We start from the raw sequence: 25,177 nt of genomic DNA on the forward strand, positions 1-25,177 counted from the left end.
TCAGACACTTCGCCCCCCCCCCACCCGGGCCCCCCAACTGAAGTTAATTAAATATCGAATAATAAGAGAGTTCATTTATAAGAGTATGACGATTTTCACCTTTTCAAAGTGGTGTATTATGCATGATATCACTTTCCTGCTTATAATACCAACTTGATTAACAAATATTAATTTGTTTCGTCCAAGATTCGAGCGCCGACCTGGGCATAGGTGATTTCTCATTCATTTATGTCCTGTAATAGCCGAGATTAACCTAAGTTTTAACCAGTTTTAAGAACTGGGAAAAAGTGTTGAATGTGGATAGTTTTAAAACATCACGGATATTTTCAGGACCACAAGACATCATCTGTAGTACGGGCAAATTATTCTAATCGTGGTCGTTAGTGACAACGCCAATTATTAAAAGACATTCAAAGTTGATTCAAGATTTGGTTGGTTGGTTGATTTGGCGTTTGAAGTTCACTTTATGCACAGTAAAGCTAATCAGGACTGGAATTATAGTTTAAAGTGCCTCCACTGGGTATCGAACCCGGGACCAAAGGTGATCGAAGAAAACCCGACACTACATGTCAGTTGTGGATTCATCGCGGTTTCTTACTCTTCAGGGACTTGAATTTCGAGATGATGAGTCTGAGGAAACCTTAACAAAGGGGATTTCTTCGATACTCTTGAAGTTAATGAGGGGATATTGTTTGGAAATGTATTGAACGTGAACCTTAAAATGCAAATTACACTTAAAATTCGATTCAAATCATATCGCGGGCAGGTAAAAGAACGCTTATTAGGATTTGCCACTCTTCAATCATTAGATGCAGGTTCGCTCTTTCTCGTACATATCAAAATCGAAGAACTTCTTCCCACGAACTCCATAGGTGCCTGTAATTGGGTAGCACAGACATACGTTGGAGTGGTAGAGTAAGAGTAAGTATTGCCAGGGTCAGAATATTTCTTGAATTATGAGATAACTGTAACCTTTGTCTGATTTTTTATCCTGTGATAACATTTCCCTGAAAGGTGAAACACAAATTTTGCCCAAAACTCTTCAGCGTTACGAAGATGGTTGTCCTTAAAATCTTTGAAAAGGCTTGCTCGAAACAGGATGCTGGATGCAAACTGCCTCATTTGGCTGTTCTTGCCATTGAGAAGAAATGTCAAGTCCTGGACGTACCAAAGGTGCGCAATGTGTTCTCCAAAGCACATAGAGCAGAATTCTCCTACAGGAGAATTGCACTTCAGTAAGTGCCTCACATTGTTTCTAATACTTAAGAAGATTCATTTCTTCCAACGTCACGTTTATTTTGCAAGAAAATTAAACTCTTCGAAGCATTATTTTCATCATTTATATTATTATCTTATAACTTAAATATTTATATCAGTAGTTTCATCTCAAGAAAGACGATGAATTATAAAATTATGAATGTCTTTCAATACTGAAATAGGCCACTAGAGACAACGCAACTTACCAATAAAAAAGAATTAATGTCTTTATTAAAACGAATCATGTGGAGATAAACTCGTAATCAAGAAGTAAATTTACGCAGTAAACGTCCACTCTAAATAAAAGACACACACAAAACACCATACATGAATATAATAATAATTATTATTATAATTATTATTATATAAGTATATATATGTGTAGTGTTTTCGGGCGTTTTAATGTGACTGCCCCCTTACAATATTTTGTTGCCAGCCTTCCTCCCCCCACCCCCCAGTCAAATTTCCCTGGCGCCGTCACTGGTTGGAAGTAAATTTATTAGGACGAGGAAAGTAACATTAGCTGTTGACAGTGTTGCACCAAAGGACGTGATATGTGCTACTGTTTGTATAAATGATAGGAAATTTAAGCAAAAATTTATAATTGTTGAGACTTGAGAGTTGTTTCCTTCATTTGATCTTAGGAAGAGGTTTTCTGAGACAGAGTGGGATTGTTTTACACATACATGGGAAAGGGTGGTTGTTTAAAGAGAGACGTATTTTGCACATTTTTTAAAAGTTCAGATAAAACGAGAATTTAGCCTTACTGTTATGAAAAGAAATAACGCAGTACGGGGAAATAATAACTTCACATTTTTCGCACCTGGTGGGATTCAACACAAGAGTATTGCAGGAAGTCTATGAACGATGATGAAGAAGGATATGTGAAATTTGACTTACCTGCGGGTGAATTAGTTTATTCTAATATTCTTAAGGTTGATATTGTTTTTCTTTTGTTTTCTTTAAGTCCACTTGATTCGCAAATAGGCTAAATCGCGAACCGCCCTACAGTTTAAAGTGCGATCCGATCCACTTTGTGCCTCCATTGAGTATCCACGCGAGGACCCTTCATTACAAGACCTCGACGTTATTACTACGCCATCGGGGAGGCACCCAATTTACACAAATATGTTGATTCCAATAACACGTTATATGCATAATCTGATAATGATGCACTTTGGGTGCATCTAAACATATTTTTTTCAACTATAGCATGTCTAAAAGAATCATTGAAGTTGGGATTTTTATAACTTCAGGAGGCACGGCTCTGTAAATGTGCGATATAAACTTAATGCAGGTTTGCCTTCCATACGTGGTGGTTTTGTCACGTTTCTTCGCTTCGTAAAACATACACTTTTGCAGGAAAGGCTTCTTGCATCCTCCTGGGGCCTTGCTCTAGCTAAACAAAAAATATATTTGTTTAGCATAATCGAGGGTTACATATTCCTGCCGAACTTACTAGAAAACAAGGATTCTATTGGGATCATACTGCTTTGAATGACAGTATCAATGAAGTTTTATGTACGCTACTACTTATAATAATGAGCATAAAATATTAATCAGGAACTTTATTTTTCGTCAACTGGATGTAACATCTTTTTTGTTATTCAGCAAATTTTCAATTCATCACCTTTTTTGACATTAATTTTCTTGCCAGGACAGCTGTTTTTATGCAGATTTTGACGATCTTAACTACACGTAAGCTAGATATTAGCTAATATTTGTGGTGTTATATTACTATTCTTCTACCATCTTTGTAACATGTCATGCAATAACAATAATAGAATTGATTAATTTACATATTCAAGTGAATAGACCTATGAATTATATTAATGCATTAATTTAAACATTTGCTTAATTGTTGTCGTTAATGTTATTATTATCATTTTTTCTGAAACACTTGGCTCAGACACCCTCCCCCGACATATATTTCTAGATGCGTGCTTGCCGAAGGATAAATTAGATCAAGCGGTGGTGGTACCGGACTTAGAGGCTAAAGGGAAAACAAAGAAGTATGTGCGTCATGAGCTGAGCATAAGAAACAGCACAATATCACAAAGAAACACTTTTTGAAACTTATGTCATAGAAGATGTTTAACAATATTAAGAACAATAAATACTTTCTATTTGTAATATACTAAATATTGAAATTTAAAATTGTCTTTTGTGTTCGTACTACACATTTTAAAACTTTTTGTTGCTCCCCAGCGCCAAGCTTAGAATTTAAAGAAAAAATGCACATTTTCATAGTGCAAGGAAAGAAAGAAGGTATATTGGAAAACATTTCAAGACTTCCAAAAGGTATAGCAGTAATGAAAAAGAGCACTCACTTATACCGTGTTTGTTACAACCTGTTCGGCTTCCCGCGGTAGCTGATCGCTGGCTTTTCTAGCATAAACCAAGCGGTGTTGCTGCTGAAGACCGCCTGAACTCCGTGCTGGGGAGAGCCAAAGCCAGGCAGCAAATTAAAATACGCAACGTGGCAACAACGTCTACGTAAGCTCCTCCCAGCAAACGACTTTTTTCTCGTTTCTCATTGGCACCAAAACTGTCGAGTGATCGCTAGCGCGGGAAACGGGACAGGTTCTAACAAACTTGGTATAAATGTACGATGGATAGACAGTTGTATGAAGCGAGAAAAACCACAAGGTAGATTTCATAAGATACCTAGCAATCAGTAACCAACAAACTGCATTTTTAATATTAATGTCCTCATGATTAACGAACCTTATTTATTCTCACCACGCAATGGGTAAAATATTTGGAGCTTTATCCCACTTTCTGGAAAAATATTTCGTGTTTCTGCTACTTTTGACTCTTGTTGGCATGATATCCCGGATCACGTTTACGAGACGAGACGGGACAAAACGAGACGGGACGAGACGGGACACGAGACGGGACAAACGAATATTTTCGAGACGATACACGAGACGAGACAGCATTTTCACGAGACGGAACGGGACAGACCAAAGCCTCGTCTCGTCTCGTCTCGTCTCGTCTCGTCTCGTCTCGTCTCGTGGGCAACACTAGTTCGGATCCCACTTTAAACTCTAGATCCACTCCCAATTAGCCTTCCTGTGCATAAAGTGGACTTAAAACCAAGGAACTAGATGAGAGCAACATAAAATCGTAATTTGTGACTTACGTGCCGCTTCTCGAACACCCTATAGATAAGAAATTCTAACGTTTTGATCAGGGACGTCGTTAGGGGGGGAACGGGGGGCACTGGCCCCCCGAAACGTTCACGTGGCCCCGGCAAACTGTTCTACATTTGCTGAAAGTTTTACTTTCATGACAAATATTGCAAAATAGTTTTTCAGTATTTTTTTCTTTCAGTTAGAAACACTGTACTTAATTTGAGTGGCATGAACCCAAAACCAGATTTCTTTCTAGTTTTCCTGGTTCTAGCTATAGTGGATGTCAGTGTAGGAACCTAGAACTTCGTTGTTTCTCGAAATTTTGAGGGAGCTGTCTTTCCTCCCCTAGCAGTCGCAGGTCAACAACAGGCAGGGTTGGGCGTTGAGTGTTGCCGTTGCGTCCAAAGAAAGTTTTGAGCTTGAGTAGATTGAAGAACGACCGCTTGTGCAGCGGTAAACCACATATATGCAAACAGTTACAACTGGTCCCGAATCAGAGCGCAATACACGCTAAATAAGTATAATGGTGGCAGGATGCCTCATATCTCCGTGTAAGGTAGTATTATTCGCACCAAATAACTATTCTACTATTGAAACAGTCTAAAACACGCAACGTGTTAAAAGTAATTATCTTCACAAACTGTACGATTTCTCGAGTCGCATATTTTTCTCGATATCGTGAAGACGGATTTTGAGAATCCTCCTTAACCTCCCGGATTGCGCAGTGATAGCGTTGTTGCCTTGTAATCGAGGGGTCCCGGGTTCGATACATGAGTGGAGATACACAGTGGTCCGGATCTTACTTTAAACTGTAGGTCCAGTCCCGATTAGCATTACTGTGCATATAGTGGACTAAAAACACCAACTCAACTCAACTCCTTAACAAACTTTTCGAAGAATCGAAAATTTAAACAAGAACAAGTAAATACATTTTTGTAATTTTGAAGTAAATTATTATTATTATTATTATTATTATTTTAGGTATTTTTGGTTCGTATGAATCTGCCTCACACAGTAAGCTTATTTTGTTGAGTCAAGTACAATAAAAAACCCTTGCAATAAGTCACTGGAAAGACATGTGAGGTTGCACATATATTTAAGCATCTATAAATATATAATAACCCGTGTCGACAGCCCTGGAAGGGCCTTGGTCTATCTCCCGACTGCCAGCCCCTCCCACAATCCTACCTAAAGTTTTAGAAGTGTGGAGATCTTTAACCAGTAATGGGGTGACGTGGGGTCAGCACGTCGAATCCCCAACAGTTATAGGAGATATCCGTAAAGAATAATTATATTCTTGTGGTAAGGAGTCGTTAACATTTAACAAACTTTATTGATTTATTCCATCAGCATTATTTAAAATGTAGTGCCATACTGAACTTATCAACTTAACAAAGGCACATTGATTGCTAAATGAGGCATTTTCCTTGTGTTGCAGAGCAGGTTCAGTTTTTGGAGTATTGCAATGTTTTACACAGTCCGTTCGAAGAATTTTGAGAATATTGATGTTTTGACAAAGGGAACACCCCCGAATAAATATCTGTGGATGTTTTACAGGTTTCATCGTATTAAGAAGGTAATTTCCGGCGCAACTTTCCTCCTCCGTACAACATGTATTTTGCCACTCAAGCTGAAGACCCGATTAATAGGTGCAACGACTTTGGCAGAAAGAAACTCTGATTGGCACCATGTTGACAAAAGACTCAAGAAGTCCCGCAACCGACAGAACTCGAAGCGCTCGGATCCTAAGGTGACATACACTTTGATTGAACACAACCGGATGCATTGGTAGGAAATACAGTGATTTTATGGGCCTTCCCTTTCTGGGAAGTCGGGGAACTTTTGAAAACACACTTTCCCTTCATGCACACCAGGGGGCCTAAGCCAGATGCCAGGTCACCCCTTCCCACAAAATCTTCTCTTCATCTGGCTCTGGTTATCGGCCGCGCCGAAACGCACTGCAGGTAACTAGGACTTTCTGGGTTAATTACTTTATGGTTCAGCATGGACATAGGCTTCTCAAATTGCAAGAGACAAAATTCTACTGTTTTTCCCTTTTCTGGCGGGAGATGAATGACAAAGATGTCGCGGTTCCTTCAGGTTCCCACACTCAACCCTTGTGCTCATAACCTGCAATGAAAGGAAAGACCATAATAAGCCTTTGTAATGGACTTTACGTATATCCTTCCTTGGTAACTTTCCACTCATTTTCAAGAAACATCTGCTTCTTTTTGCCCTACTGTGTTGATTGGTCGACAATTGATGACTGCCAGCTAGTTCGAAGAACAGTTTGATCCATGAAGTGGTTTCATAGTTAGCTTCCGTAAACGTGAGATTCCGGTAGGATCACGGAGTGCTTGAGATCTCATTTTTATGCTTTGCGAGTGAAATTTCGATCGATTTGGTTCATTTTACTTTGCTCTTCTGCCACATTTGGCTAATTGCGAAGATTGGGATGAGTGATGATATGATTAAATTGATCAATGGACACAACAAACACCCATGCTCAGTCCGGGATTCGAACCCGGCACACCTGGCATCGTAGCACGATGTGCTAACCACTCCGCCACGGGGGTAGGCGAAGAAGTGAAATTTCGAGTGTGAAGCTGCCAGCTCGTTTTCGTCTCGAAAAAGTTGAAGTAGGATCGACTGATCAACCAAATGTCCAACACATGGACTTTCTAAATTGGTGTCCGACTACCACACAGGAGACCGCGTTTGACTCCCAGGGCGGTTGATCTCACATGTGATGAAGAATAAGTCACATTTCAATTAAGGAAGGAAACGAGGTATGTAGTCAACATTTTATAGTAGCGTGCATGCTCTAGAAATAATACGTTTCAAAATTCTGCATATTTTGTGATTTTTCTTTATTTAGCCTCTACCAGGGTTGTCAAAGGTCCATCTACCCATAAGTTCCATGGGTTTTATTGGGTTCCGTTGCAGGACCGGAACCTTTTCTCTCGCACAATCTAAATTCGTACCAAGTTGCGAATTGTTTCATTTCAATACGGAACTTTGACCCTATTTAAACTGATCCGGAAAAAAATGTTCGTTGACCGTATTTAAATTCATCAACAAATAAGGTTCCTGGACCGAATTGAAATTCATCTGGGAAGAATATTCCTGGGCCGAATTGAAAACTTTACAAATGAAAAGGTTCATTACGGTCCAGAACCCATTTACGCTTGCTGATTTTCTCTCCTGGACCGGAATTGAATTTATTTAAAATTCCTGGACCTTTAACAACTCTGGCCTCCACCCGCAAATGCAGACGCTGAGGCTGCTCCTTAGGCGGAAAAGTTGACTAGACATACAAATAAAATTTGTCCAAAGGTATATAGCGAATAATAGTTGCTTACATAATAACATCATGAAATACGGAGAGCCAAATTACTTATCAAGCATTTTCTGTTATTTGCCTATCCTAGTGGGAGCGAAAATCATTTGCCCTTGCTGGTGAACTCGGTTCCTGCAAATTCAAGACGGCATTTTCTAATTTACATTTCTATTTGGGCCGACAACTCCGTGTTGAATGTCCCGTGTTCGAATCCCGGCCTGAGAATGTGTCTTCTTTGTGATGGTCCTTTCATCAAGTTAATCTTAACTCATTCTCATCTTCACGATTAGCCAAAAAGTGTCAGAAAATGAAGTAAAATTAACCAAGTCAATCAATAATTTCTATTTCGTTATTTTACGCCGCTTTCTCCCTCTTGTGTTAAATGCGACGATGAGACTGAATGATGATCCGAAGGAATAGCGATGCGAGACATGTCGCAACCACACCTGTCCAAGGTCCCAACCTTGGACCTCTGGTTTCGTAGTGCGTCATGCTCATGCTTCGGGAGTGGAATCCTTTGAATTAAAAACTATAAAAGTAGGGCGAAAGAAAACAACATTGTACTGTGCAAAAAAGCCATGTTTAGGTCCTCTAAAGAAAAGTACAGTTATTCAGTACAATTAATTTTGAAGGACAAAGCCTCCGAAGTGTTTTTCCATTCGGTGACGCGTGGTCATCACATAGAGTCCCATCTAGCTTTGAGAGTGGAATTCGCTTACATATTGATTTCAAGTAGCTTCCCAATTGTCCTCACGATGTTAGGCCATCACAGAAATTTTGGAGTTCCTACCAGGGATCGAACCTTGAAAGACTAGGGCACAATTATTTGAGCGCGAGAGAATTTTGTTGTTTCTATTGCCATCATATATTCAGATATATAAATTTCATATACATATATCGTCATCATTCTCCAATGTGAACAGTACGACGCCACAAAAGACTCGTGCATGTCCCACAGAATAAAGGCCGCCGGACTCGATTCTGGTATAAGCAATATAGATGGGATGCCTATCTTGAACTGAACAGAGACGCGGTACAAGCACGGATGAGAGTTGTTAAATATTGGATGCGATTATCACAAGAGGGCCAAACTACGCTGAGGGGACAATGTTTGGAAATACAGACAAGAGAGGATAACGTTTACAGCTGGGGCCTGGAAGTGAAAAATCTCTTATATAATAGCGGAATGGGTTGGGTATGGGAAGAGGGAGGAAGGGGGGGCATCTCAACAGAAAATCAAATCAGGGACAGGTTACTCGACATAGACAGACAAGAAATAATAGCAGACTGCCAAACAAAGACCTTAATCAGGGAACAGTTAAGAGTAAGAGAATGGGGGAAAGCGAAATATATCCAGGTGGTGGGAAAAAATGAAAGAGGAGCGCTGGCATGGTTCAGATTAGGGGGATGGAAACAACTAAGAAAGAGAAACGAAGCAGGGGAAACGATATGTCCTTTGTGCGATGGGGAGGAGACGGACGAGCATATCCTAGTGAACTGCTCTTCTACACGTGACCTAAAGGACAAATGGATGACAAACTTAACAGGGAAGGAGGTGATAGAAGTGGTAGACGACAGAATAAAGATAAAGGAAGCGGGGCAGCAAATGGGGATATACCTGGGAGAAGTAAGAGAACGGCGGGGGAAAGCTATTAGAGAAGGCAACGAAATGAGTGATCATGCTCCAGACGAGCCATCTTTATAGTGTAAGTGTGTGTAAACCAAATGTATTCGTGTTTTGGTGAGAGTGCAGGAAAAGAGAAGTGAGGAGAAAAACTGGAAGTAGAACTGCCGAGGGATGGGAAGAATGTGTATATAGGGAACAAAGTAAGAGACAGCTTAAACGAAGACTAAATGTAACAAAATAGTGTAGAAAAATCAAAAATATGTAGTGCGTACAGCCTATGGCTCGCACAAAAAGAAAATAAATCTAATCTAATCTAATCTAATCTATTCTAACATTTCATTTTCGCACCGTTGTCATACTTGTACGTACACCTAATACCAGAACCCTTTTATATCTAAACCCACGGAAGAGAGTTTTCTCTACTTCTCAATTTTCTTCGAGCAAATTTACAAATCTAAGGAGTAAGGACTAATGACATTGTTCTTGGTGTCTCAAAAATCTAACATAAGAGAAAATACATGGATTTTTAAAGACTGTCTAGATGCCATTAAGTTAATAAGTTCATTCTGCATTTAGATTCCCGAATAATGGCCGTGGATTTCGCGAGTCTATATCCGTAAATTTTTGGGGGCTACAGGAGAAAATAATGTTCTCTTCCAACAAGATTATATATATATATATATATATATATATATATATATATACATACATACTGTACATATACTTATGTAGGCCTATATGGTATATTAATAGTTTGTTAGTTTTTAATGGTTTGATAGAAAAAAAATCTTAAGTTTTTGGCCCCCCCGAACTGATCAACCTAGCTACGTCCCTGGTTTTGATTAATATACACAGATAAGAAATTCCAAGTAAATGTCATGAGTAGAGCCCGGAAGTTCAGGCATTTATTTTCGTTAAAATAGGCAGGCAAAAAGGCATTTATAATGTGGTAAATAGGCACTAAAAATGAAAAGAAGGCAAAATAAACCGAAAAAAGGCACATTTCGAAGTCGCTTACTTTTATCTATAATTTCTGGCAAAATGTTAAAATCTAAATTGGGAAGAGCATTTCAATTTTCTCCGTCTTGATTGCACATAACTACAAGGTGCTTTTGAACTTCTAAACATTCGTTGATAGTCGTCTGTCAGAGAGAATGTTTTTCATAATAGAAAATGATCTTTCTACTTCGACAGAAGTTATTGGAGCATACATATAACAAGGTAATGTAGCTGGACTCATTTTGGTAACAGCATTTTCACCTTTTAGAATATCACAAATTGTTTTCAATTGTTTCAAGTCCTCATTTGCACTCACTACCCGTTAGCACTTTTCCGCAACAGCTGACCCCTTTTCTCCTGGCACTTCCATCATCTGCTGCATAGATTCCTCGAAGATTTTCATGGATGCTATAATTGTAATTGTCTCTGGCAATGCACCATAATGTGCAAAAGTAAACTTGAATAGCACAGGAGTTTTTTTCATTTCACGAATTGAAGCCGCTTCAATTTCTGGAAGCGCATCGATCACCTCACTGATTTTTTGAAGGTTGTTAGCATAATATATAGCTGCTGATATCCAGGTTCTCTATCTCGTCAAGACTGGTTGCTGAGGTAAACTAAGCTCAATCGCAACTTCCTGAAATTTTCGGGTTCGAGAGGGAGATTTCAGAAATATTTTCTTTGTGTTCGAAATCAGCCTGTCCACTTCAGCAGTCAATCATGCACAAGAAATGTTAACCGAAAGGCAATATCCTAACTGAGCATGAAATACTTTTTTCTCACACTTTTCTCCTTCAGCAATGTTGAAAAATGCGTGAGTTCAATATTACTTAAATAAGGCGAAAATTATTCACATAATAAACGGAAGAAAAATAAATGCCAACAACGTTTTTTGGGAGAAAAATAATTTATATAAACATTTTTTTAAAAAAAATGTCAAATTTCATTGAAAAAGGCAAAAAAAGACATTATAATTAAAAATAGGCAGTGGGGTCCCAAATAGGCAAAATAGGCAAAATGAAAAGGCTTCCAAAACATTCGAAACAACATAAGAAAAGTATATCCGGAAAAATTTTATCAATATATGCAGTAGATAAAAAGAGGCATTTTGCCAAACTTCCGGGCTCTAGTCATGAGCCTTCATCTCCGCTATTTAAAAAAGAAAAGAATTAAGTAAATAAAAACCTCAACTAACGATCATTACAAAAAGTAACACATCACCGTTACAATTACTTAATTTCCGTCCCGTAACGTTAAATCCTAGTATCTTGCGTTGAAACATTACATTGATATTCTTCGGTAAGGAGAAATCGAGGTTAAACTCTTACTTTGAATTAACGCAAAAGAAAGCAGTGGCTTGTTATAAAGATAACCCATAATGAGTTGCGTTGCTTTCGTTTTCAATAGGGATAACATAACCGATAAACCGAATAGTCTCATCGAAATGACGTTTTGCTTTTTCCACATTAAATTGACTTTCTCCCGCTTTCGCATAAGAGCGCCATTAAGTAATCGCTTACGTCGTTGCGAGGGCATAAGAACTTGTAATGTGAGTCGCTGCAAGTGCCATTATGAGGGGAAATCTCCCATTTTTGCATAATTTGATCAGGAGTAGCATTGCACAGTGTTTTACCTGCTGTAATAGAATAATGGACCGTGAAAAGAAGTTATCTACTATCTTGATTTTGCTTATTTCTTTTAAACCAAAATATAAACATTAAAAAACTCAAAATATTCTGATTTATTTTCATTTTAATTTGGCAACACTGTCGCAAGTTACCGTAAATTTTACAATATTGTATAGTCGTATGCATAAATATTACCATGTTATTATTATGTGCTTTGTTTTACCCAATGAGGGCTTCAAGAATTGATATGAAGCGCCAACAGCACCTGCAACCAGCATAACTAAAAATCTATTTCTTGAAAGCGTGTAGAATGCAAGAGCAAAATTAATGAAAATGGTCGTGGTCAATTTGCCGAGTAATACTTGTGCATCCCACTGTACCTTGAAAACTCAACATTGTGCCTGTTAATTGACAAAAACGGATGCAACAGTTTATTGTTTAAATTTAAATGAATGAATGATTTATTTTACTTCGCTTTTATACCACTTTTGTGAGTGTTTAAACCACTTTTATGTGTTCTTCGTGAGTGTCCCTTCATCAATTTCATCATATCACTCATCCTCATCTTCGCGATTAGCCAAAAGTGGCAAAAATGCGAAGTAAAATAAACCATGAATCAAACCTTTCGAACTAAATCGACACAACAAGCTCCCTTAGAAGTTGCGTTGCGGTCCTACAAAAAAAAAAAAAAAAAAATCAATATGGTTGCTCAACCTTATTGTTTTCAACCGTGTTTTACCATTGGCTTATCAGGCAAGATAACGTAAATTCTCGTGTCACCTTGAATCGAGATGAGGGGGACAATTTTGAAGGATGGAATTTTTTGTCAGTATCGGAGAAATTTCGTTGTTAAATAATGCATCTCATTACTCAGACCAGCCCCTTAGCTAGGATTTTTGGCGCCCTAGTCAGGATTGTGCCCCCCCCCACCCCCGTCTCCTCTCCACCTACCAATAACCGACAATTTAGGTGCGTCCTTCGATATTTTCGTCCTATGCCATGGTTTGTGATATTTACGTCCTACAAATTTTGAAATGAGGAAACAAAGAAGAGCTCATAGAAAATACTATGGGCTATATTTAAAAATTCGTAGAAATTGCGTTTCTAATTTTAAAAAGTTTAGCATATTTAAGAATATTTCAGTTAAGACTTAAGTGTCTGTTAAAGAACGTCTTTAAAACGTACTATTACGCGTAGTACGTACTATTACTAGTAGGAAACAAAAAATTCCAGCAGTGTGTTACCAGAATATAAGCACATATATAGCTATATATCCTTATCTGTGATATTACTATACTGTCCAGCATTAAAATTTATTTCCCTTAAGATGCTGAGCCTAAGGAGAATACATCACTGGGTATCAAACTTATACTTTTTGTTCGTAGATGGCAGGACCGAATTATTAAGTTTTATTCGTCATGAAATGAAGTAAAGCTAAAAGTCGATGAGTATTTTACAGTCCTTTTGTTCACTATAATTGATTCGTAGAATATTGTAGGAAACAGCAAACTGTGATTGATTTAATGATGATAATAATTTAAGTTTAAATTTAACTTTTCTATGAAACACTTTCTCTATAAATCCATAAGAGAAGTTCTTAACTAATAACCTGTCAATAAACTCATCTAGTTTATGGTTAATCATCGTTACCTGTGATATAAGCGTACAAGTAAAAGCAGAAAAAAGTCAAGAATATATATTAAAGTTCTCAGTAGAGAATTTGTAATTTAAAATTATTCTGTTCTGCTTGATAAAGATAACATCGATATAAACTATGTATCACACATGATTCTAAGTATAATTTAGAAATATTTCAAACCCGACTGATATCTGAAAAAGTGGCGCTCAAGGCTTCAGCCCCCCCCCCTTTCCTAGCCTACCCTTTGCAACTTTTGAATTACTGGACTTCCAAGCCTTCATTCTGAATACTTGAGGAATAAAGCGTACAGGAAGCACAAAAAACTCCTGTAATAAAAAGGTAACCAAAAGAGCTTCTCAAACACATCTCACTTCCTCTTTATTTTAAAGATCCCTTCATGATTAAAGAGGGGGGGAGGGGAGGAAAAAGCAAGTAAAGATTGCCTGGGGAACAACTCGAGTTCCATGACCTCCGGGAACAAACGAAAAAGAACGAGTGGGAATGCTTCTCATCATTACTTGTCTTTCTTGTATCGCAGCAAAAATTGCCCGTCATTCTTGCAAATTATAACTGTGATGAGCCCTTTCGTTTTTTTCCCCTCTCTATCTCATTCCACTTTTGTTATCTTTTAGTCTCTTCTGTTTGCTTGCTGAAAGATGGTGCAAACAGAGGATCCCTCACAAAGTGCAGTTCGTGGTTCTTATTCTTACTATCAATGTTACCAGATCCTCTTTTTTTTGCGCTCTATCTGAACCGAAACACTGACGTAACAGCCACGCAACCATGGGCTGAAACTGCCAGTTCCGCGCAAATGTATTGACTTAACGTATTTTATCGTAGTAATATTTCTGCTCGCTTCCCAGAACAGATTTTCAAGGTTAAACGCTTCTGTTTCATTTGATTGCACATTTGTAAGAAAAACCTCAATTTTTTTTGTGTTCCGGTTTAGAATTTCCTTAATAATTCCTAGTATAAACAATGAGGAACCAAGGTGGAATTTCTACAGGTGAATCCGTTGATGCAGTAACTCAGATTATGGCATAAAATTATGTAAAAAGTATTTTTGTTTTAATAGTTTGATATAATCAGTTTACAACATATGCGTTAAGGTACGTACAGTGGGATCCATGAGTATTACCCTGCAAATTGTCCATCACTATGTTCACGCACTTTATTTGACCTAATAAGAGCTTCAAGAATTAAAAGAAAACTCAAGCTGTTGACAACTTCTGCAACATCATACATAAAAATCCATCGCTTAAAAACATATAGGATGTAAGAGGAATTTTAATGAAAATAGTCATGGACAATTTGCACGATAATACTCATGGATCCCACTGTACATTGAATCATCAATGAAAAGCCTTAATTGAAAAGAAATGCACCCCAGAACATTCATTTTGTGCAAATTTATGACCTCTAATCTACACAAAATTTCCAGAACTATTTCTTTAACGCATGGAAGTGGACTTTGGCGTCGTCAGAAATTTTTGTAGGGGCTGTCAGGTCGATATAAAAGTTATTCAGTAGTAGTACTATAACCAATATTAAAACGATTATTGCAAACTACTACTACTAATAATATATCGTTATTACTTTTTATTACTATTAATATTATATCCTGAGGGAGAAACTTATAGCCTACTTGATACAGCATACAAGCACACTATTTTCTTTCTCTTTTAATTTCGGACCATTAATAAACTGAAATACGGAGTTCAATTATATTTTTTAAAGTATTTACTCACAAAAAGAACACATTGAAAATAGGAGAAAATTTTAGCAACAATCTCATTTTTGGAATTTTGAAAATGAAGTGGTAGAATATGATTACCAAGTTCTGACATGGTTTATACAATTCACACTCCGACACTAAATCAATTCTTCCTTCATTTATTATGTTCATTAAGCCTCCCCAATGGCTCTTTTACCTTTAAATTAAGGGGTCCCTAATTCGATTGCACATTCAGTTCCAATTTGAAATCTGAACAATAAAAACAAACTTTGTCATTTATTTCTCTAGAGCATTATACACACGAGGGGTGGCTGAATAGTTCTTGGTCCGACGAAGAAGGAAACTACAGCCGGGAAGGAATAACCTGGCAGTGACGTCACTCGCTGCTAGGTCAGCGTTGCCAACTACTATGAAAGGAACCATGGCACGAGTAAGAGTACGAGCAGTAAAGATCGCGGTGCAAACTACCAGTCTTCAATTTAAAGTTAGCACTGCTAGATGTTTATTTTATGTTTGTTTATTTTAATTATTTCATATAATTCGGCTTTCAGCAAACCTTCTGCATGCGGAATATTGTGAGATGACAGCCACGACTTCATTTCATCCTTCCTGCTGTTTGATGTTGGGATTTTTTCCACTAACTTTTTGTGGTACGGAGCATTGTCACACAGAATAACAGAGTTCGGGGGCAGATTGGGAAGAAACTGTTCGTCGAACCACAACATAAAATTGTTAGTGTTCATCTTCCCATGATAGTCCCCAGAAGTTGTTTTTGAAAGTAACAATCCACTTTCACCATCAGCATGCACAATAATAAACCTGGGACCCTTTCCTGTTGGCACTTTTACCCCCCCCCCCCACCCCCCGAATCCTTGGAATTCAGCCAAACTTTGGGGACAGTGTGGTGTGTATTCACGAAAGTTTCATCCATGTAAATGAAAGGCCGGCGGTTTGCTCTCTGCACAGCTCTTTAACTTCATGCAAAAATCATCGCCGCAACGCAACGATGCTGTTTCGTTCAAGGAGTAGTTCCTGCTGCTTACACTGTGTTTTTTTTAAATCTCAACCATAATTTTATTATGATCATACTCAACGACCAATGCGAACCCTTAAAATTAACATTTTCTTGCAGTTCCTTCATCAGTTTGTATAGTGACAACAATGCCTTTCGTGTATAAATGATGGATTGTTTGGCGCACGACTGCTTCATCAAAAGAATCCAGATTTGTGACACGTTGGTTCGGTCGGTTTTTGCCCGGCGTTGAAAATGGTTTCCCGCTCGCACTCGCAACACTTCGTCTTTCTGCTTAAAAAAAAAAAAAAACACTAAGAAAGAAAGAAAATAACCTGCCTGCAATCACTCGTTCGTAGCTGCGATTTGTTTCGAAAGACTAATGTAACAGTGTGAGGGTTTGCACGCCTGCATCGCCCCTATAGGAATGATTTCCATTGGTTTGCACGTCACCTTGTCGTCCGCTCTAGCGAATGAGCCTTCACTTCTGGAAGGAGAGGTGAAGGTGGGAGATGACGTCACTGCCAAGTTATTCCTTCTGCGCTGTATCTAGATCTATGAAACTTTCCTCCTGTCCTGTTCCACATATTCACTCCGAAGTCGGAACCTCCCCGATGGCGGAGTGGTAGCGTCGTCGCCTTGTAATAAAGGGGACCCGGGTTCTACACCCGGTGGAGGTACAAGTGGTTCGGTTCCCACTTTAAACTGTAGGTCCCGTTCCGATTAGCCTTACTGTGCATAAAATGGACTTAAACACCATATCAACAATCACTCCGAAGTCAACACACTTGTAAATCGTGACTCAATTTTTTTGTGTGGTTTGCAAGAAAACTGCTCTGTTACTGCTATCACCTCTAATCCTTGCACAATTTATCCTCTGTGCATTATAAGGTTAGGAAATTTGAAGAAGGATCTGGTAAGTAGGGTGGATGTTCTATGCACTGAAACACCAAATCCTACAAAACAGCCAGTGTCTTCACAGCATTGTATGAGGGAGCATTCTACTACAAAAGCAGAATGCATTTCCACATTATCTCCCCACAGTACCTTCAATTACTTGAAACAAGTGAAATAAAAATAGTGTTATAATCCTGCAAATTGGTACATTACGCTATGAAATAACACTCTTTCACTCTTTACAGCGATAGTGAGAAGAATTACACACACACATTGAGAAGGGAGTCAAACCGAGAACTTTTCATCCTCTGTTGTGTGTTTATGGAAATGTAATATAATATATGACGAACTTATAATTAAGATTTTCATTCATTTATTCACAGGTGAACTATTCGTCGAAAACCCATAAAAGTGAGTACGAGAGGGCGCACCTGTGAGTATAAAATATCTTTCACTGTATTTTACACCTTGGCTTAGACATGCTATCAAGAAGGTCTATATTTATCAGTCTTTATCTCGTCATCCAAGCTCCAGTTTCGTTCTCATATCGGGTTTGAAGCAAGAGTCTTTCTTGATCTCTTCTTGTCATCTCTCGCGATAATAATTTTACGTAAAATCTTAGAAATTTAAATACTTTTTTTACATGTTAAGAAATACAATGCAAGTGTAGTATACTCCACGTGGTAAACGAACTCTCTTTAATGACGAAACTGTGCAAGTGTTGCACAGAAAACCTCAAAGTCTTGTTCTCCTCTCGATTTTTAAATTGAAATTCGCGTTCTCTGTACAGTCAATGCAAATATTATAATAGGCAATTTGTCCACCGCCATGTTCATTCATTCTACTTTCCGCAACGTGGGGTACAAGAATTGAAACAAAAACACGAATAAGCAGAGAAGGATATCTTCTCCAGTACAAGTACATTTCCTTCTCAAAAAACAAACATAATGAAGGAGAAGAATAAAGAAAATAGCAATGGACAATTTGCATACTCTTATCTTCACCGTTGATTACAGAGTTGGATGCATTACTAGTATCAAGCAAATTGTCCATCACCATTTATTCTCATTTTATTCAGCGATAATTTCAAGAATTGAAAGAAAACGACAAACAATCTACTGAGAACTTCTGCAAGAGCACACAGAAAAATCCATTCCTTCAAATCATATAGGGTGCCCAGAAAAATAATGACAACAGTCAAGGACAATTTGTCGAACTTTACTTATGCAGTACAGTTTTGCATGTACCCAATTGTCCATCGCTTAGGATCACCAGACGTCTCTATTTGACCGGACAGTCCTGTTTCAGAGGCGTGTCCCGGTCGTCCCGTCTATATTATTAAACAGCCACTATTTGTCCCGTTTTGTAGAAATCTAGGAGTTATCTTGAAAACAAAGTCTAAATTTGAGAGACTTTTCGTGCTAAAAAAAGATGTTGTTTTGTGTGTGTTCGGTTATTTGTAGAGCAGTGGGCCTCCCCGATGGCGTAGTGGTAACGTCGCCGCCTTGTAATCAAGGTGTCCGGGTTCGATACCTGGTGGAAGCACATTGCACAGTGGTTCGGATCCAACTTTAAACTGTAGTTCCAGTCCAGATTAGCCTATATGTGCACAAAGTGAACTTGAAACTTCAATTCAATTAAATTTGCAGAGGAGTGAATAAGCATGCTGTTTCTTTACGGAGTTGCAATAAGAATTTAAATTTCCTGCATCTTGACACAAACTCGAAAGAAAAATCTGGAGTTGTGTGTCTGATAATGTGGAATAAGGTTTTTGGGGAGATTTATAAATGGTTGATGAAGAATAAAGCTGATCACAAGAATTGGTTCTTCTGCTAATTACTTCTGGCATTCTCAACTTCAACGTAGGACTAACATCGAAGGTTGATCAGAAAGGACGAGAAACGCTATGTACAGTCACGGACACATCTGGGTTATAACAATTCCATTAATGTTCAATGGAATCGTTACAACCCATTCAAAGTTAATGGAATTGTTATATCCCAGAAGTGTCCATGACTCCACAAGTCATACCGGTTATTGTTTATGATGTATCATTTATGTGATCCATCCTTAATAAATAATAATACAGTAAAACCTCGTTAAGCCGGACTAATGGGGGGATAAGTTGACCGGTTTAACGAAAGTCCGGATTAACTGAAATAACCTAAAGGAACAGTAGAAAGTGCATTAAAACTCCGTTTATAGCAACAAAACATGTTTATTATGATGTATTTAAAGGGCATAGGCCTAAATACATTATACAGTAGGCTACAGTACAAAGTCTGCGGGAAACAGAATTTCATCAGTGGTTGACTGCCTTTTCTTTGGGAAGTTCTCTTGACTTCTAGCCACATTTAAAAACCTTGCATTGTTTTTTTTTTCCTTTTGCCTGGCTTATCGGTTCCGGATTAACGAGGTTTTACTATAATACGTCAAAAGTAACAATAATTCTATAATGAGGCTAATCCGATTTTTCAGAAAGGGGGTAAACATCACTGGGATGTCCCGTTTTTGGGTGAAAATATTATGGTCACCCTACCATCACTACATTGACACACATTCAATAAAATTAAATTTAATTTTAAATAAATACATTTCGCTGAGGTGAGCTGGAAAATATGTTTGGAAACTACCAGACTAGAATATATGCGTTGTGCTTCGAAGAAAGAGAACATGATTATTTGAGCATTGAGGTAACAGGAGCATTTTTATCCACAAGTCACAACAAATGGTGTCACATATTTATCTTGCAATGGGCGACCTTAATTTTAAAGGACAAACAAAAAGTAGGTTGAGCCGATAAAAGTCTTATTTACAGCGAGTGCCCGTAACCCAGAAATTGTGATCATGTATCACCCAGGTAGATTTCGAGAGCCAAGGGGAAAAGGGGTTGTTGAACTCCTCTGCTGAAGTTGCCATTTTGGACAATTCCCGTTATTCGTCTCCACCAACTTGGCATTCCCAGGTTTCGAGCCTATTTCTGTCTGTTGGATTGCAACATTGAAATTCTTGTCTTGCTTTCTCCATACGACCTCTGGCATACCTTTATTTTAAGATTTCCTTCTACACACGAAACAGTTAATGCATCATATAATACGACAATTTTTTGTAAGTTTTTATTTTGTTATTTACTTATTATATACGTGTATTACCGTTTCACCTAATGGTTTATCAGTACACGGATTATCAGGTTTTTCCCTGAAGACCTCCAAAAGTTCCTGCATTTGAGGCTGAATTTTACGTTTCGCTTATTTTACTTTGGCTGTTCTGTCCGAATACTAGGTAACTGAACTTTATTTCTGTCATCTATCTTTTTCTATTATTATATATTATTTTTTAAATATATATATATATATATATATATATATATATATATATATATATGTATGTATATGTATATATATATATATATATATATGTATATGTATATAAAAATGTGTGTGTGTGTGTTTGTTCCGCTATAACTCTCAAACGCCTGGAGCAATTTCAACCAAACTTGGTACACATATCACTTACAATGTGGAAAGAAATACTGTGGGGGTAAGACACCCCTGGTAGCCCTAGGGGTGGGGGTGGGAAGGTGACATAGAATAGCATTCCGTTCCGTGGCATTTTCGTGACATATCCTGCAAGTTATTCTTCCCGCTACATAGCACGGCGAAGTTGGTTGCCTACGCAGAAGGTGCGATATTGCTATCCTGAAGCAATTTCAACCAAACTTGGTACACACATCACTTACAATCTGGATAGAAATACTGTGGGTGAAAGACACCTCTGGCACCCCTAGGGGCGGGGCTGGGAAGGGGGGTGACATGTAAAAATAAACGAAAACGACCGATATTAGTGCGAAATCCATAGTCGCTAAAATCAATGGTGACACTCCCAATGCCGTTCAACTACAAGTTCATTTTACACTATAGTTAGAATTCATTATTTTCCTGTCTAATAGAAGATTGGGATAAATTAATACCCGGGCAACGTCGAGCAAATCAGCTAATTTACAATAAAAATAACAAGTTTTCTGCTCTTTCGTAACTTGAAATGAACGATACCAACTTCCAAGGGAGATCGACGGGTTTTTTCAACCCAGGGTCGAGTGACCCAGCCAACTATCGAGAACGCCACCCTCCTCGGGGCGCCAAACCAGGGCGTCCTTCTTGAGCAGCGCCAACACCTTATTGCTTGCTATATAAGCCTGGCTACTTGTTTTCAAAAGAACTGTGTTTGTATAGACAAAAAATTAATTGAAGTTACTGCTTCATATAAGAAACATGTCGCAAGTAGAGCTCCCGCCACGAAAACAGTCCAGTCAAGGTCACGCCACTCACCTGCAGTGTTGCCAATGAGCATCAACTTCAACCGACGAAATCAACTGCTTACGTACAACGCGCAAAGTGTCGACCGAGCAGCTTAGAAGCGTGGCAACCCTGGAGGGCCAGGGGTGTGGAGGAGGCAAGGGGAAGCTCCGACCTTGACTGGGCTGTTTTCGTGGCGAGAGCTTTAGCAGTTTAAGCTAAGAGATTACTGCTATATTGACATAATTACCTGCACAATAAACGTGTACTTTGACAGTAACACTTGAAGTATTTAAAAAACAAGGCTAGTTTCCTCGTTAGAACTGTTAATATATAACATGGTCATGTGTAGTAGGAGGCCCATGGTGGAAAGTTACGAGGGTGATGGGGTAAAAATTAAAAGAGGGCGCTTAAAATCCTCTTAGCCCGTGTGGACCCCTCCCTCCCGATGCCCAGGGTCACGATGAGCCATAAAAGTTGCAGCAAAGGGATGTAAAATTTTAAAATTACGAGTAAAAATTGAAATATTTGAACTATTACTTATGGGACGATATACTCGCCCCTATGGTTCCAGAGATGCTTGGATCTATTGGGGGGGGATCGTTGACGTACCCCCCTTGTCGTATTTGTTGCTATCATACGTCATTTTGGAGTTCTATCTTGGCAGTTGTGCAGGATTTGTTATAATAGAAAACCTACCAGAAAGAAAAATGTATTAGCTCCTTTCTAGGTACGATTCAGAGCCAGATTTAGATCTGATTTTGGAGTGGCAGAATTTCCATGTCTTCATGTTATCCTGATACAGTCTTACGCATAGTTTATTTTCGCTTCAACCTGTTTTTGTGAACAGTTGTAGTGGCGGTGAATTTTATGTTACTACGTGTGAAACTGATATAGTTAAGGACACAGTACCAGTGAACAGAACATAGGCTACCTATATGCCCTTGTAAAAAATATATATGACGTCCGACATGTTACTGTTAAGTAAACGTCTCGGCAGAACAGTAATTTGATGAAGAAAAGTTCTCAGTGGCGTGGCGGTCGCCCCCGCAACCCTCGCAATACGAGGGGGGGGGCGAGGTGAATGAGCTCCACAATGTGCTCCTGAAATATTATATAATCGCAGAAATTCCTCAGATAGTGTCGCTTATAAAAAAATCGATTTACGAAAGGAAACCGAAATTTGGTTCCCCAGTAACATCATATGACGACGTCTGCGATAATAAGCAGTGGCGTATTGTCTCAGCCAGAGGGGCCCGGGTAACTTGTAACGTGGGTCCCCTCCGAAATCCAGAATTAACTTACTTACTCCGCTGATAGTAATCGATCGGAAAATATCCCTAATCTCATACCTTTATGGCTACATAGTTTGTCGTAAACGTAGTGTAGCGTGTCAATTGTCTACAGTTATGAAACCAGTAGAAATATTCAGTTGCTCAACCAGCCGATTTCTTATAACTACACAATAAAGATCAAACTTGGTAATTCATGATCTTTTACCGCTAATATTAGTTTTATACCTGATATTTAAAATGTAACTTCACACTAAATATTTTCAAGGGGGGGTCCAAGCCTTTTCATATTGAAATAAGAGCTCAAATGAATTTCCCACATTTCCCACACCTGTTACGTTTTACTTCAAAGAGGCCCACAAACTCAGTAGGAGTTGGACCCCAAAGGCAATTACCCCTTTCGCATAAGGGCACACCGTATGAGTTAAAGGTGGCCATTATTTTGTGTAATTTTGCAAGTTAATTTTTCTTACATATTGAAATTTTGTGGACTAGCTAACTATTGTACGAGTACGTCCGTCCCACTCAGGCATCAATTTTTTTCTTGTCACTAAGGGGGCCCCCAATATTTGACTTGCAGGGGGGGGGGGGCAGGGAACTGCGCTACGCCACTGAAAATAATTATTAGCAGTGCTCTAAGTGAGGGGGATGCATATTAAAACTTAAACTTTGGAGGGATGTTGATTCTCAGTTTTTCAAAATACACATTTCACACTACTAGTTTTGCAGTTTTGCTTTAAATGTTAACAATGTTTAGGTACAGATCATGCTGTTAGAATAAATTCAAATTAGTCACAGCCCTGTATTTTCTATACTCCTCGTTTGGCCTCCCCGATGGAGTACTGGTAGCGTCGTCGCCTTGTAATCAAGGTGTCCCGTGTTCGATACCCGGTGGAGGCATTAGTGGTTCGGATCCCACTTTAAACTGTAGGTCCAGCCCGTATTAGCCTTACTGTGCATGAAGTGGACTAAAACACTAATTCAATCAACTTCTCGTTTGTATTTTGCAGACCCTTATATGAGGGGGGGGAGGTCAGATAATGAAGAAAAGTGCTGTCGCTTATTTCAATCCACACGAATATGCCAGGTTACATACATTTGAGTTTTTCATGCTTATGTGTCAAACTGTGACGATAGATTTTCCGTTGTTTCCGTCAGTCCCTCTTCTCTTTCTTCCCGTCGTGGTTAAAACAATGGCAGGGTGCGAAATCCTGTGGGGGATGGGGGGCATTTCCCCCCCACCAACAATCTTGGCCTCAGAAATCCCCCACACCAAAAATTTACGGGGAGGGGTGAGTTTTTTTATAACAAACAAAAGATAAGCAATTACTTTTAATTTCAAATATACTTTACTAAGAATTATATCGAAAACATACACAATTTAGTGTGGTTGCGAGTGTTGAATGCTTTCTCTCTCTAAAGAGATCATTAACAAATCTACATCAAAATGCACAAATAAGTAAAACAAGAATGCAAGACAAAAATAACTATGAAATCTAATTGATTTATATTAACATAAAGCAAAACTAAATAAAAACTTACACATAGTAATACCACTTCAACTATTTCATAAGTTATTAACATCTTTATCCAGTTAGTAAAGAAAGTAGTTTGCTACATTATATACAGATATACAGAAAAGTAACAAATTTATTTATTTGTGTGTTATTAATAATAATACTATTTTAATTACTAATTTAGTAATTTATTTTTACTTTTAATAACATTATAAATATGTATATGGTATAATAATAATATTATTTTTAATTACTAATTTAGTAATTTATTTATTCTTTTAATAACATTATAAATATGTACATGGTATAATTTATATGTATGTTTGTGGAGTTTGTAGATTAAGATCTTTCTCCCCCCACCAGTCTTAAATGATTTCGCACCCTGCCCAATCGTACCAATTAGCTACGTTAATTAAACCAACCACTGAATAAAGTATTCATTAATCCACATCCACATTGGCAACACTGGTACGATTTAACTAATTTGAGTCCGTCGACATTGGCAACACTACAAAAATAGCGCATAGTCCTTTATTACTTCTGCAAGACAAACGAATGTCAAGTGTTTGTGCTGCTACGCTTCAGCTTCTACAACTTTTCTTGGTGCAAAGCAATCATCTCACTCGGGCCTACAAATGCCGACGTCATCACGAGTGCTTGGAAATGCTTGCTTTCCATCTTCGAGCTTAAAATGCAAGCAAATCCAGATACCGTTATTTTCTTCTTCTGTTGTGGAGGGTTCAAAAATATCTTTGACACACGTTGCAACGTTGCATCTGTACATTATTGCAGCTCCATCTGT

Source organism: Lepisma saccharinum, chromosome 13 (genome assembly GCF_977018435.1).
Source record: "Lepisma saccharinum chromosome 13, izLepSacc3.1, whole genome shotgun sequence".
Taxonomy (NCBI): Eukaryota; Metazoa; Arthropoda; class Insecta; order Zygentoma; family Lepismatidae; genus Lepisma; species Lepisma saccharinum.